Source organism: Pithys albifrons, chromosome 32, assembly GCF_047495875.1.
Source record: "Pithys albifrons albifrons isolate INPA30051 chromosome 32, PitAlb_v1, whole genome shotgun sequence".
Lineage (NCBI taxonomy): Eukaryota > Metazoa > Chordata > Aves > Passeriformes > Thamnophilidae > Pithys > Pithys albifrons.
Genome location: NC_092489.1, coordinates 795,954 through 811,224, shown reverse-complemented (window position 1 = coordinate 811,224; position 15,271 = coordinate 795,954). Strand labels below are relative to the sequence as shown.

Here is a 15,271-nt window from a genome sequence, read left to right as displayed (position 1 = left end):
TTAACTCCACATCTGCCATCTCCAAAACTCCCATTCCTGTATTTCGAATCGTTCCTGTTTTATAACTGAGAAAATGAAACTTGTGCAAAATTACAATAAATCCTACCATGGATATAGGACAATAAAAAAGGAATACAGAGCATAATACATAAATAGAAACAGACACATTAATACCAGACCAGTTAATACCCGAATAAATGCTTTTCCAACTACGGTTTCAAGATAAACAAGCCATCCAAAGCTTTATCATGTAATTATTGTATTTATGTATTTAGTTAGGATGATCACTCTTTTATTCAGAATTCATTCTTATGAATCTTTATTTAAGAAAACCTTAAAAATCTTTATTAAAATTGACTTATAAATTAATAATCTTAATCACACAAATAGCTTTACTTATTTTTAAGATTCCTTTTTTCTTTGTCATTTAAGAATTTCTGCAAATGAATAACTTTGTACTTTTGTCTGTGGGTCCCTGTGCATAGATGGGGGAGTTGTGGCTCTGTCAGTGGGGTAAGTGCATTCAGGAGTCACATCCATACATGATTCCTGTACTCACACACATCCATCCAGGCCAGCCCCCATTCATGCAATCACTCAAAACAGCCTTAGGAATTTACTTGCTGTGCCTTATAAGTATGAAATGAGAAATTGTGCTTGTCTTAACCTCACACTTTTCCTTGTTTCTTGAGTTGCTGCTTTGATAAGAATATAATTTTCTAAAACGTGGACATATCTCTCCTTCATGTTCCGTTTAATGTTCAAAAATTCTTTCACACACATACAAGCAAATACTGCCCCTTTTTTTCTTGTTCTTGCCTGGCAAATAAGAGAGGTATCATTGGATATTTGCTGGGTGTGGATCCATAAAAATACAGGGCATGATTATTTGAACACTCAGCAAAAGTTATTACATCTGTAAAACTTCCATTGTATTGGTTCCTGTCATGGATATCAATAATTTAGAGAAAGGTTAGTAAGGCTACCTTTGAATTTGCTTGCTTGGTTGGATTATCATTACTCAGACAAACAAAAGCTTAAAACAATTGCTAGTACTTAATGCCAAAGATTAACAAATTCTATAAAAATAGTGTCATTTTTGTACTTGACAACTTAAATATGTGTTTTACCAATTGTGTGGAGGTTCCATTAATGAGCTGCAATAAGAGAACTGTTGATCATTTTAAAATTCTGATTTTATCCATTATTTACATCTCACTCCAATGTAACTTGCAAGTGCTGCAGCTTTGAGGAAAACAGGCCGAGAAGGGAGAGAGTGAGGAGAGAGCTTTGTGTGACCCTTCCCAGCCAAGTCACCTCAGCTGCCCCTGCAGGAGTCTCACCACTTCCCAACACCACAACTCCAGTGTTGGCTTCTTCTTGAGCCATTGGAGTGCAGTAAATTATAGAGAAACTCATTGAAACACTGATAGTTCATGCAGGTAGGAGTAAAAGCAACGAACAACACACTCATTCATACCATGAAGGGAATTGTTAACAGGGAAAACACTAATAAGCTTAGGAACAAAGGTATTAAACAGAATTTCAACTTTTTAACAATTATTGCTATTTGCAGCAGGTGTTCCAATGGTTAGAAAAAGCTTTTAAAGCATCAGAAGTTCGGAAAGCAATTTGAAATTTAGAAAGTACTTTTAACCTGACAGATAATTTGCACACCAAAAATTATACTAGTTTAGCTATATAACACCTTTTTCAGATATAAAAATATTGGTCTTAAGAACAATAATGATACTTTACAAAAGTGCAGACTTGTGGCATAACTTTGCAGAATAAAATGAAACAATGAATATATTTGAAAAATAACTGGAATAATAAACCTACAGCACGACACTGTCTTAGAGCGTGACTGCTACAAAATATGTTGGAAACTGAGATACAGAAAGGTGACATGTTTTCAGCTTGTTGAAAGCTTTTCTTAAAGGCATTATTGTTTGCCTTCTCTTAATAGGAATAAGCCTTATATTCAATTTTAATACTATTTGGAAAAGGCATAGAAGTTTGGTTTGGCATCAAACAGCTTCCACTATTCCTTTTACTAGAAAGGGTTATGATATTTTGTTACATCGTGATAAAGGTGATGACATAGTTAACTAATTAGGAGTTAAATCAATATTCATAATAAGGTATTACCAGTTGTTATCCTGACAGCATTGCTATTGATCAGAATCTGTGGCTGTCCCAGTTCGGCATCTCTGGCCGCTCCTGCCAATGGGTTTCTGTGCCTGTCGGCTGGGCCGGGCTGGGCCGGGCCGTTCCTGCAGCTTCTGGCGGTGCTGCGCTGGGTGCTGGGGCTGCGGCGGCAGCGCTGAGGGGGCTGTCGGTGCTGCTGTGGGAGCCATCTCCGCCTCTGCGCTCTGGCGGCTGCTCGGAGCTCTCCTGGCCGGGCCGGGGCTCAGCGGGCAGGGGCAGCGGGGCGCTCTCCCGCCGGGTATCGGATCTGGCACCGGCACCGGCACGGGCTCTGGCACCGGCATCTCCACTGGCACAGGCTCTGGCACCAGCACCGGCACTGGCTCTGGAACCGGCACGGGCTCTGACACCGGCACCGGCACCGGCACGGGCTCTGGCACCGGTCCCGGGGCTGGCGGCGGCGGCCCCGCCCGCAGCGTCCTCCGCTCTGCTCTGCGTCGGGCTCGGCGCTGCCTCTGCCTGGCTCGGCTTCTCTCCGCCCCCATCCCACCCACAGGCATCAGTGCCCCAGGCGGGAGGGGCTGCAGGGGGGTCCGGCAAGAGCAGGGCAGGGGCTGCCTCTCTTTGGGCCTTTCTCTGCCCCGGGCAGGAACGCTGCGTGGGACAGCGGCACGGGGGGTGCAGCTGCTTCTCCTGCTGCATCCTTTGCTGGGCAGCTGCAATCACTGGCAGCAGCACATTCAGAGGGCAGCTGTGCCCACAGCAGGGAGTGTTGGAAAGGAGAGTCATTTAGTTGGAGCTCATGCTGTTCAAGCAGCACCTCATCATCCAGAGCACGTTCCTCTGCTCCACAGACAGCTTAGATCTCATCTCCATAATGTTTCTCCCAGACATCAGGGTGCAATGTTAAAAAACTTTCAGGGATTTATCTTAGAAACACAAAACAAAAACAAAACAAAACCAAACAAACAAAACCAAACAAAAAAACCCAGCAGAAAATGGGGAAGGCTCCAGTTCTTTTAACCAGTTTGACTCTGGTCTATCAAAAAGTTTTGGCCATAAACAGTTTCAGGGCACTGGCTTCACAAACAAATAATTTTTATTTTCATGGGGTACTGGTCTCTTTTAGCTCAGCTCTGTCCCTTCAAGCTCTTTCAGGGCTCTGGCTTCACAAGCTGGCTTAGACACTGACCCCGTTACTGCAGATTTTTGTTTCAGAGCTGTTTGCTCACGATAATTCAGTCATGTTTATTCCCCCTTTGAGATTCTTCCCATTTCCAGAGTCGATCACCTTCTGTCCAGCAGACAGGGACCAATCATGCCTTTTTCTCAAGCTGGACTGCTCCCTATCACGAAGACAGAGACTTCATGTCATTCCTGTCTCTCCTGCCCTGTCGGGGTTACCATGGCACATCCGTAAATATTGGGGATCTTTCCCAAGGCTCCATGTTTGGGTTCCATTTGTCGTGCTGGATCTGGGTCTCCACAGGAATGAACCACAGGGCCAATCAGAAGCTCAAACCAAGCAAAGCCATTTATTGAAATCTCATGTTACAATATATGGACTCAGGGACTGGTTTTCAAGGCAGGGTCAGGGGGACTGGTGACCTCTGAGACATGGGGGAGGCATGTGGGGATGGCTCAGGGCTTTTGACCTCCTTGCAGATGGAAAAGAGTCCCAGCAGGTATGGGGGGTTTGGGAGGGTGAGAGCAGACAGAGGACTACAGACATGCAAACACAACCAGTGTGTGGTGTTCTGGTGCCTGGGCCTGCCAGTGGCAGAAGATCAGCTGTCCTTTGCTTCTCTCCAAGGGTTGCTGTTCAGGAAATTTAACTTCACATCTGCCAGCCTCAAAACTCCCTTTCCTACAACCACCCCTTGTGGGGTCACCAGGAGCAGCTGCATCTGCCTCCTCCTGTGCAGCCTCTCCGTCTCTCTGCCCTGCTGGGCACACTCAGGAGCAGCTACAGCTGCCTCTTCTTAAAGGGTGTGTGTCTGTCTGCCTTTGCTGCTGGACACACAGAGGCCCAATTGGGCTCATCTTGTGGCACCAGGGGCGGCCACTGACCCTCTGTGCTGCTGACCAGTGCCGGGCAGGGCTGGTGATTCTCTGACTCTCACCAAGTCCCCTCGGTCCTGCAATGTCACAGTGTCCCCTGGGTTCCAGCAGGCCCTGCAGTGTCACATTGGCCCCTGGGTTCCAGCAGGCCCTGCAGTGTCACCGTGTCCCCTGGGTTCCAGGAGGCCCTGCAGTGTCACAGTGGCCCCTGGGCACCCTCAGGCCCCACATCACACAGCCCTGGCAGTTCCCTCACCTGAAACATTGCAGCACTTTGGGACACCACAAAAGAAGGAAGACATTCAGTTGTTGGAGAGTGTGCCAAGGAGGACACCAAGATGGGCAAGGGCCTGCAGGGGCAGCTTGTGAGGAGCAGCTGAGGGTACTTGGTGTGTTCAGCTACACAAGAGGAGACTGAGGGGACACCTTATTGCAGGTACAACTCCCTGGGCAGGGACAGAGGAGTGGCAGGCACTGATCTTTGCTCTGTGGGGACCAGGGACAGCAACCCTTTTGCCTTTCCCCGGGGGGGGGGGGCCTTATGTGGCGTGTACACAACGCATATGTGGGGTTGCAAATGTCAGAAAAATATGATTTCTTTTTAATTCCGTTCAGTTTCTTTTGAGTTCTTCTCTTCTCAGTTTTTTTCAGTCTTTTATCCCTTTGCCAGGAGGACCCTGGGGGGAGGGAGAGGGAAGTCCAGGGTTGGTAAAAAACTAGGCCAAACCTGAGACAGTGATCCAAGAGCTATAGATTAATTAATAAGTTAATAAAAATTATTAAAAATAAAATATAAATATATAAAAGAGGAAAATATAAATAAATATAAAAAATAAATAAATAAAAATTTATATAGAATATGAAATAAAAGTATAAACAAAATATAAGTGTTAAATATTAATTTAAATAGCATGTTATACTATCTATATTATTTAATATATCATTTTATATAATATTATATATATAAAATATATGAAATATACACACATAAATAAATGAATAATAAAAATAGTCAATTGAAATGTAATCAATAAATTAGAATTCATCTACGATCTAAATAATATATTATTATAAAAAGAAATATATAAAATATACAAATATACAAGCAAATAAATGGGTTATGCAATGAAAAAATGAAAAATTATTGCTTATTAAATATTTTTAATATTCTAATAAATTATTATTGTTTATTTAGTATAATAAAAGTAGAATTATATAAAGACTACATAATATATATTATATGCACATTACAATATCTATATTAGTGCATGGCAGTGAAAGCGAGGAGGAGGAAGAGGAGGAGGAGGAGGTGGGGGATGTACCTCCAGGAGCCCTTTCAGCACCTTCCTCTCCCCCCACAGCCCCTTCACACCCCTCGGAGCAGCTTCACCCTCGGCAGTGGCTCTTTGTGGCTCCTGCGGCCGCGGTGACACATGGACAGCGACTCAGAGCCTGGAGGGACACGAGCCCACCCCCCTGCCGGGCTCTGCTCCTGCTCCAGAGGGGCCAAACCCCCATTATCCCGGATCCCAATGTCCCGGGGGCAGGGACAGGGCACTGACCACCATGTGTGCCAGCCCTGCTGTGCCTCGGAGGGGCCCCAGTGAGTGACGTCCCTCGGCTCCTCTGCCCCATCCCAGGGGGGCTCTGCTTGGGGGGACGGGTTTGGAGGGGCCAATGTCCCTGATGGGGCTGGATCCCTTCCCTGCAGGAAATCCTGGGCAGGAAAAGGAACTTCTCTGCCTTTTCCTGAGCTGCTGGTGGCCACAATCCAATGCTTTGCCCTGCAGAGGGTTTGCTGCCCACCTCCAGCCTGGGGCACAGTGTTGGCACCAGCAGGTTTTGTTCTTCTCACCCCATTTCCTTGGGAAGGATGGAAAATACAGCCAGTGCCCACAGACACCGTGCAGGGCTTCACCTGCTCAGGCGGGCTGGGGGGCCCTGCAGCCCCCTCTGGGATCACTCCAAACATCCCCAGGGCTTGACTTGGGGGTCTCCCCATCCCCAGGACACCTCTGGGTGCAGCTCAGGGCAGGAGAGGGAGGGACTGAGCTCTGAGGCTCTGCAGCTTTGCAGGGACAAGTGAACAAAGAGGAACCTTGTGGGTTTTCTGGGCTCCCAGAGAGCCTTGGGAGGTTTCCTCGCTGAGCAGAGGGATGTGGGGGACCTGCAGCTGAGGCAGAGTATTAAAAGCAGAGCAGGGAGCACAGAAGAAGCAAAGCTGCTTCCTCCCTCGCTCCCAGGATGGTCCCATTGCAGGTCTTCACTGGTTCTGGGCTCTGCTGGGAACTGGAGGGGTTGGGCCACTGGTCCTGGTGGGCATCGTGGTGTGGCTGCTGCAGGGACAAGGTGAGGCATCCAAAAGGTATAAACCCCCCTGAGGACATTGTAAAACTCCCCCAAATCCATTGGAGCCCAGCTCCAGGCAGGGGCTGGAGGAGATTCCCCCTTTATTTCCAGCAAGGAGCAGCTCCTGGGTAGTGGCAGTTCCTGAGGGATTGGAGGGCAGAGCTGCCAGCAGGGGCTGATTGATGTGGGTTTGGGGTTGAGATACTGCAGGTTCCTCTCTCCACACTGATGGTGGTTGGAAAAACCCAGGGATTCCCTCTGTGCTGTGGCCAGGAGGACTTTCCAGGGCTCCAAATTAAAATTATAGACTCATGGTTGGGTTGGATTAAGGGCAGCTGGTGGTGGATCTTTGCAAAGATGGAAGTTTGAGGTGGGATCCTTCGTTCCTGGATCCTTCCAAACCCCACTGGGCTCCTCTGGGGGTGGCTGCAGATGGAGAATTTCCTCTGGGATCACCAGTTGCTGCTGACCTTGTCAGAGTAGGTGTAGGCACATTGGCCATTACCCTGGATGCCAAACCTACACCCAAGAGCACAGTCAGAGCTCATGGAAAGATTCCCATTGCCAGAGAGATGAGTGGAGGACTTTGCAGGGCTCCAAATTAAATTTAAATATAAACCAGAGGGACACTCATGGTTGTGTTGGAAGAAGGGCAGCCCCAACTAGGTCTAAACCAGCCTCTGCCTGTGTGTGCACCCACCCACAGCACAGGCTGTGCTGGGGCAGCAGGACCTCCTGGCCCTGCAGAGCTGCCCCGTGGGGACACTGCCCTTGTGTGTCACAGGCACCACAGACTGTCCCTGCCAGCCCTGCCCACCATCCCCATCTCGGCTCAGGGCCTCCCAGTGGCCCCTGAACACCAAAGAACCAAAGCCTCGACCCCCCAGAGTGCAGCCCTGCCCATGGGCAAAGAGACCCCAGGGCTGCCCTGCACAAAGCAGCCCCTGCAGAGCTGCCCAGAGACACAACTGGGGACACCACACATGATGCTTTTAGGAAACAGCTCCAAGAATTGCTTGGCTCTTATTTTATTACAAGTATTCACTTCCCCCTTTGGGGGCAGCGTGTCCAACAGGCCACTGTTGTGTTCCATTTGGGCAGAAATATTTCTCCAAGGAATGCAGGTGGCACAGACGGTGCAGAGGGAGCTGCCAAGTCACCCCAGTGTTCAGCCCTGCCCTGAGTGGCACCAGCATTGCCCTTTCTCACACATCTCTGGGGAAAACAAAGGTGTCAGGGTGTAGTTTCTAAACAAGGAACCCTTGAAAAGATCTGTTTAGGACCTGACAGCAAGGTGACTCAGGAGCAACCAGCACAGGAGTGGGCAGGAACTGTTGGCCAGAGGTCCATCTCGGAGGGGAGGGTGAATATTTTAATTTTATTTGACACTACAGAGGCGTTTTCTGGGTTGGCCTCTGGAATTTTATTCTATTTCAAGATCACCGGTAACAGGGCTGTGTTTGAGTGCTGCAAATGAGGCCTGGATGGCCCTAACTCTCCTTGCCTTAGTGCTCAGGGGCTGGGGGGAATTGCAATGTCTGCTGATGGCTACAGGTGAGACTAAACACTGAGTTCACTGTCACAAATGCACTGTGGGTGGCACAGATCAAAAGAGGCAATTGCAATTTTACAGATATAAATCAGGTGGAAAAATAAGAAATGGAATTATACAGCATAAATTTTTAGTAACAAGAATCAGATCTGTTCCAGAAATGTCTTTGTGCACTGCCTATTTTAGATGTATCTGCTTGTGGTTTCATGGGAGCCTGAAAATGCTGCTCAGCCCATCATTGTCACACCTGCAGCATCAGGGAGTAAAGGGAACCCTGCAGGGAGGCTTCAGATCTGTCCCCTAAATCCCATTCTGAAAGGACATTGAATGAGGGAGCCCAGCAAGTTTCAGTGAGTCAGGCAGCTGCAAGCAGGTCCAACCAGCACACTGGATTTACACCATCTGGTCTCTGCTGGAGGGTCCCTCTGGGCTCTGACACTGCCCCAGACCCCTCTCCCAGCCCCTCGCTGGCCCAGAGGAGACACTGCCCGTGCTGGGATGCTCAGGGAGCACTGGGCTCTTGCCAGTGGCTTCCCTGCCCAGCCAAGCAGGGCTGCCTGAGCTTCTCATCCATCACCAGCCCCAAGTCCTTCTCCTCTCTGGGGCTGCTCTCAATCCATTCTCCACCCAGCCTGTGTTTGTGCTCCATAATCATGTGAGAAACTGTAATGAATGCAAATAGAACAGACTGTGGCTAAGCCTTATCCTCCCAATCCCCAGAAGCAGAGGAAGTTTTTTATTCTGAGGAGGTTTTGTGTCAGGGACCAGAGTCGTGTCTGGGCCTGTCATGTTTGGTCTGTTCTTGTGCTCGTCGATGTGGTGTGAGAAAACAGTGCAGTTTGCCTGTGGAGACCTGAGGCCTGGAGAAAGAGCCATCAGTGTGAGCTGGAAGTGCTGAGAGCTTGGGCTGTGCCCCAGGAAGAATGACGAGCAGAGCCGATGTTGTCCCGGAGTCAGCCCCTTGAGCTGCTGCAGCCTGGGCTGGTGCGATGGGCACGCAGGGGCTGGTGCTGCAGCTGGCAAAGCTGCCCTGCAGAGAGAGGAGCCAGGAGGGGTGGGCTGGGCTGGGGGTGAGAAGGCCCAGCTGGGCCTGGTTTAGTGCAGGGCAGGGCCTGAAGGGGCACTGCCTGCCTGCCCTGCCGCCAGTGCCGCTGCACCTGCTGCTCCTGCCCCGCGGGCTGGGGAGATTGCAGGGCTGGGGATGTGCTGTTTGTGTGCCAAGGAACAGGATCCATTGGCTTGGGGAGATTGCAGGGCTGGGGATGTGCTGTTTGTGTGCCAAGGAACAGGATCCATTGGCTTGGGGAGATTGCAGGGCTGGGGATGTGCTGTTTGTGTGCCAAGGAACAGGATCCATTGGCTTTGCTCACCAAGAAATTTGCTTTGCTACTTCAGCTGTGTTTTAGTGTCTTTTCTTTTGTGCTGAGAATCCTCCTGAACCTGGAACATTGGGAACAACCTGGTGACCCACATACCCTGGGACTTACATTGGGAACACACCTGGTGACCCACATTCCCAGTGACGCACATTGGGAACAACCTGGTGACCAACATTGCCAGTGACCCACACTGGGAACACACCTGTCTGGAGGTCTCCACACCCTCCTGGTTCTCTGTTGGCAGTTGGGTGAGTGCAGGGGAGTAACATCCATCAGGACACAGACAGATGTTGGAAATTCATTGGGAAAAGGGGATTTATTGACTTCACACCCCCAAAAAATCTCACCTGCTCTGTCCCATCATCTCCTATGGTGCCATCAAGCCTCCTGGTTCCTTCCCAAATCCCTTAGTTCCATTCAAAAGTTCCTTAATCTCTTCTAGAATCCTCAGAATTTCAACCCAAATCCCCCCAATTTTTCCCCAAATCCCCAAGATTCCACTCAAAGTCTCATAACTCCTCTCAAAATTCCTTTAATTCCACTGAAACCTCCCCTGACTTTCACCTCACACCACACTGGTTGTACTCAAAGTTGCCTTAATTCCACCTCAAACCCCTATAAATGCATCAAAATCCTGAGATTTTACCATAAATCTCCTGAATTCCACTGGAAATTCCCTCACATAAAATTGATCTCATTTCACCCCAAATTTTCAATTTCATCCCAAATCCCCTTAATTTTACTGAAGATCCCCATTAATTTCACCCAGAACTCCCTTAATAAATTTTAAATCTCCCCAATACCATTTATTTCACCCCAAATTACTTTAATTCGTCCTAAAATTCTCCAAATCTCCCTATTTCCACCTCAAAACTTCCTAATTCCATCTAACTTTTTTATTTCTACCCCAAATATCCCTAAATCTACCCCAAACAAAAACCCCCTTAATTTCACATAGAGATTATTTAAGTCCACCCGAAATTCATTTAATTCCACCCACCCTCTTCTAATGCCGTTTAAAATCCACTGAATTCTACTTTAAATTCCTGGAATCCCACCCAAAATTCCCTTAATCCCACTCCACATCGTAAATCCGGCCCGAAATCCCTGCCTCAACTGACCAGTCCCCCAAAGTGCCCCCAAATCCCTCCTGGGCCCTCAAGTGCCCCCTTTGGAGCCCCAAATCCTGGAAAAGGGTCTCATGGGAAGGGGGGGCTGGGGTTTTTTGGAGGGATTGGGGTAGAATTGGGATCTGAGGGTCAGTTGGGGGGCACTTGGGGGTGTCATGGGTGTCTGGGAGGGAATTCATGAGCACTGGGGGGATACTTGAGGGGTCTGAGGATGGAATGTGGGAGTTCAAAGAGTCTTTCAGGGGACACTTGTGAGTCCTGGATAAACCTGGGGGGCACTGAGGGGTTCGGGGAGGAGATTTGAGGGTCCTGAGTGGGTATTGGGGGAGGACTTGGGGGTTCTGGGGGAACTTCTGGGGTAGTTTGGGGTCCAGGGGGCACTTCTGGGGCAGTTTAGGGTCCGGGGGGCACTTCTGGGGCAGTTTGGGGCCGAGGGCACTTCAAGCGCAGTTTGGGGTCCGGGGGGCACTAATGGGGCAGTTTGGGGTCCGGGGGCACTTGGGGGGCTGCAAACCGGCTGGGACCGACCCGATTGGGCGCGGGGGAGACGGGAGTTGATGTCCCGCCTGTGATTGGCCAAAACGGGCCACGGTGCATGACGGGAGTTGTAGTACGGGACAGGCTCAAAATGGCGCGGGTCTCCCTGTGCCGTCCCCGCGCACTGCAATCCTGAACGATGATTGGCTGCGAACCGAGACGGGCAGGCCAGAAAACCAATCAGAGGCGGCTCAGGCGAAGGGCGGGACTCGAGGGCGCTGCCGGGAGAGTTGAGCAATGGCGGCGAGCTTGGGGGGATTTCGGAAAATTTTGGGAGCATTTGGGGGGCATTTGGAGGACTCAGGGCGGGTTTAGGGGGTCCCTCCTGACCCGCCCGCCCCTCACAGACGCCCGGGACCCCGCCGGGGCCGTTTTGGCCGCGAAGGTGAAGAAGCCGGGTAAGCCCCTCCCCCCACCCCGGGATGCGCCTCAGAACGCCCCAAATCCCCCCCGAAAATACTGTTGAGAGCCCCAAACCGCCCACCCGGGACCCCCAAAAGTCTCTGGATCCCCCCAGGATGCCCCAAATTCCGCACCTGGTCTCTCCCGAGCTTCTGAAACACTCTGGGACCCTCAGACACTCCAGAGACCCCCCAAACCCCCTCCCCGACCACCAATCCTTTCCCAGACCGTCTGAAATACCCAGGAACCACCGAACTACCTTAAATCCCCTTCCCAGAATCCCAAACCTCAGCCAGACAGTCTAAACTGCCCAGGAATCCCTGAACTACCCCCAGGACTGCCCTAAACCCTCTCCCAGACCCCCAAAGCATGGCAGGACCCACCAAACCCCCTTCTAGGACACGTAACACTCCCTAAATTCCCTCAACCTCCCCCCAGACTCCTACCCAGACACCCCCCCCCCCAAACAACGCCACGACCCCCAAACCACATCAAGCCCCCCCCCACCCCCCTCCCAATTCCCTCCCAGTCTCTCCAAACCAATCCAGGACCCCCAGGCTACTTCCAGACATTCGCAAACCACCCCAGAATCCCCCTGAACTGCCTACCAGAACCCCCAGACTGTCCCTAGACCCTGCAAAACCACCCCAGGGTCCCTCAAAAGCCTCCCAGACCCTTCAAATCACGCCATGTCTCCAAAACTGGGATTTAAAAATGACAACTGAAAGAGGGAGAACTGAAGCTGAGTGAGACACATGGGCAGGCCTAAGAAGCAGGAAAATGGGATTTATTGATTGGTTTTTTTTCCTAGAAGCTGAAAGGAGCCATTTGGGGATGATGCTCTTGGAAAAGGGAACAGTGTGAGCGAGTGAGGGCTGACCACAGTGTGGGGAACAAGCCCCAAAGGGGCTTTGCTTGAGGAGCATCCCTGGATGGTGGAAACTCCTGGGATCCTCCCATTCCCCCACATGGAGGTGCCTGGCACAAATCTCCTAAAACCCCAAACCATCAAAATTTGACTAAAACCCCCTCTAAAATATGAAATTAAGATGAAAGCAATTCCAACCACCAAGATTCACCTCCCAAAAACCCTCCCACAAATTTGCTGTCTCTGGTCTCTCCACTTTGGGGTTCTGGCGGTCCCCCCTGTCTAGGCTGTTGGGGGTGACTTGTGTTTTGGGGTCCCCTGTCTGGGGTTCGTCCTTTTCCAGGCTGCTGGAGATCCCGGGAATTTCAGGGGTCTGACTCCGTGATCTGACCCCTTTGGGTTTCTGGGATTCCCCTCTCTTCAGGTTCCCACTCAGGACTACTGAGAGTCCCAGGGGTACTTTTGCCCCTGACCCTGTGCTGTGGGTGCTCGGGAGCCCCCTGGGACCCCAAAACAGGGATTCCAGAGAGGGGGCACCCTCAGCAACCTGGAGAGAGAGGGGTCTTTGGAATCACCTCCCCAAGCAGAGAGTCAGAGGAGAAGCTCCACTATCCCCCAGCTCCACTATCACCCATCTCTGCTCCCCATCTCCAGAGGTCACCAGACATCTGGTGTCCATAATAAGCTCCAAACTACCGAGATTCAGGCCAAAAAAACCCTCATCAACATCAAACTTGCAAAACAACAAGATTCATCCGAAGCTCATTCCAAAATATGGAGATTAACCCAAAAAACCCCTCCCAGAAGTTCCCCTCCTCTGGTCTTTTCACTTTGTGGTTCAGGGTTCGCCCCTGTCTGGGATGCTGAGGGACCCACGTGTATTAGGGTGTGTGGGAAGACCTGTTCTCTCTGAGCCGGCCGGATACAGCTGGACGGGTAGACCTGTTCTCTCTCGCTCCGGCGGGTAGACCTGTTCTCCGTGAGACTGCGGGGTAGTCCCATTCAATGTCCGATGGGTAGACCTGTTCTCCTTTTGCCCGACGGGTAGACCTGTTCTCAATTTGCCAGACAGGTAGACCTGTTCTCCCTCAGTCCGCTGGGCAGACCTGTTGTCTCCCGGTCCCCTCGGTAGACCTTCTGTCTCTGGCGCACCTTCTCTTTAACCCGCGGGCCTCCATCCCTTCTCTGCCCCTCCACAGGCAGACCTGGCGGCGCCGGCGGACGGGTAGAACTGTTCTCTCAAAACCCGGCGCCCACAATGGCTCCCACAACTGCTGTGTCTGCCCTGCCGGGCCTCCCCTGCTGATAAAGTGAGCGGGGTCGACCCAGGGGCATCACCGGCAGAAGTGCAGGGGACAGCCACGCTCCTCCTTTACCTCTTTTGGTGCTCCGAGTGCACATGCGGAGGTTTCAAGTCACCTGGAGAACAGGATGGGAAAGAGAAGGGGCCCCCCAAACTCCACAGTGCCCCCGCTGCCCCACCAAGGGCCATAAAGGCTGTGCCATGAAACACGAGCGCCAGGATGGGCCCGGACAAAGCCCCCAAGGGCACCGGGATGTGCCGCTCCTTGGAGCCCGCGCTGGGGCTGCCGTGGGGCGGGGCCGGAGCTGCACACAGGGACAGCAAAGGGCCCCGACAAAGTGCTGCGGGACCCCCGAGCCGAGCCCTGAATAGCCTGGGGGGGCTCTCGGTGGTTGGTTTGTGATTCAGTGGGATGGTTGGGGCTTGAGGGACCCCAAAGCGGAGCTGGGAATGCCCCTTGGGGGCTCTTGGGGTCCCTGGGAGGTGTTTTTGGGGATTCCAGTGTCGGTTCCTGGCAGAGCCCCTTGGTGGGCAAGGGGATGCGGGACCCCCCCTTGGTGGGGTTGGTGTTCCTGGGTCAGACCCTTCATTGGCAGGTTGGGGAGGGGGCCTCCCAGTACATGTGGGACCCCCAGCAGCCCGGACAGGGGAGCCCCCCCAAACCCCAAAGGGGAAAGACCAGAGAGGGGGAACTCCTGGCAGAGCTTATTTTGGCTGAGTCTTGATGTTTTGTGCTGAATCTTGTGGGTGCAGGGGGGACACAGTGCTAGGGGAGGGGATTTTCACGGAGTACCAGGGCCAAGGAAAGGGGTTTAGGGGATTGGAGGGGTGGGATGCGAGTCCAGAGGGCCTCTGTGCTCAGGAAAGGGGTTCCAGGGATCCCTGATGTCACAGAAAGGGAGTCATGGGGTAAGGACACCCAGAATAGCCGGAAAAAGGGGTTCAAATGAATTCCCAGTGTCCCATAAAGGGGAGAGTCTGTGGTCTGGGAAATGCAGGAGTGGGGGTCCCAGAGTCAAGAAAAAGAGGGGTGTGGGGACTGGAAAAGGTGGGATGCCAAGAAAAGGGGGTGCAGGTGGATATTGGTGCAGGATAAGGGGGTGCATGGGCTTCCCACTGACTGGAAATGTGGGAACAGGAGGGGCCCAAAGTGAAGAAGAAGAAGGACTGGAGGTGGGGAAAGATTATTGGAGGTGCAGAAAGAGGAGTCCAGGGGGTGTCAGGTTAAAGGAAAAGGGAGTGTGGAGTCTGGGAGATGTGGGATGGGTGGGAAAGAGGGGTCAGAGGGATCCTGGTGTCAAAGAAATTCGGGGTTTGGGGGCTGGAAAACCAGGAATGGGCAGGTAGGGGGGTCCTGAAGCCCCGGCAGCCTTGAGAGGGTGGGGACCCTGGAGGAGCAGGACCCACAATACACAGTAGACCCCCAGCAACCAGAACAGGAGGGACACCCAAAACTCCAAAGTAGATAGGCCAAAGACAAAGAACTCCTGGGAGGCTTTTTTGGGCTGAATCTTGGAGTTTTACAGGATTTTTAGGCCA

At 51.4% G+C, this 15,271-nt stretch overlaps 1 protein-coding gene across 1 annotated transcript in view; it reads left to right on the top strand.

Moving 5' to 3' along the window:
• The window catches only part of LOC139684145 (uncharacterized), a 1,342,464-nt gene that overhangs the window by 890,306 nt on the left and 436,887 nt on the right, over positions 1-15,271 (top strand). The window lies entirely within an intron of this gene.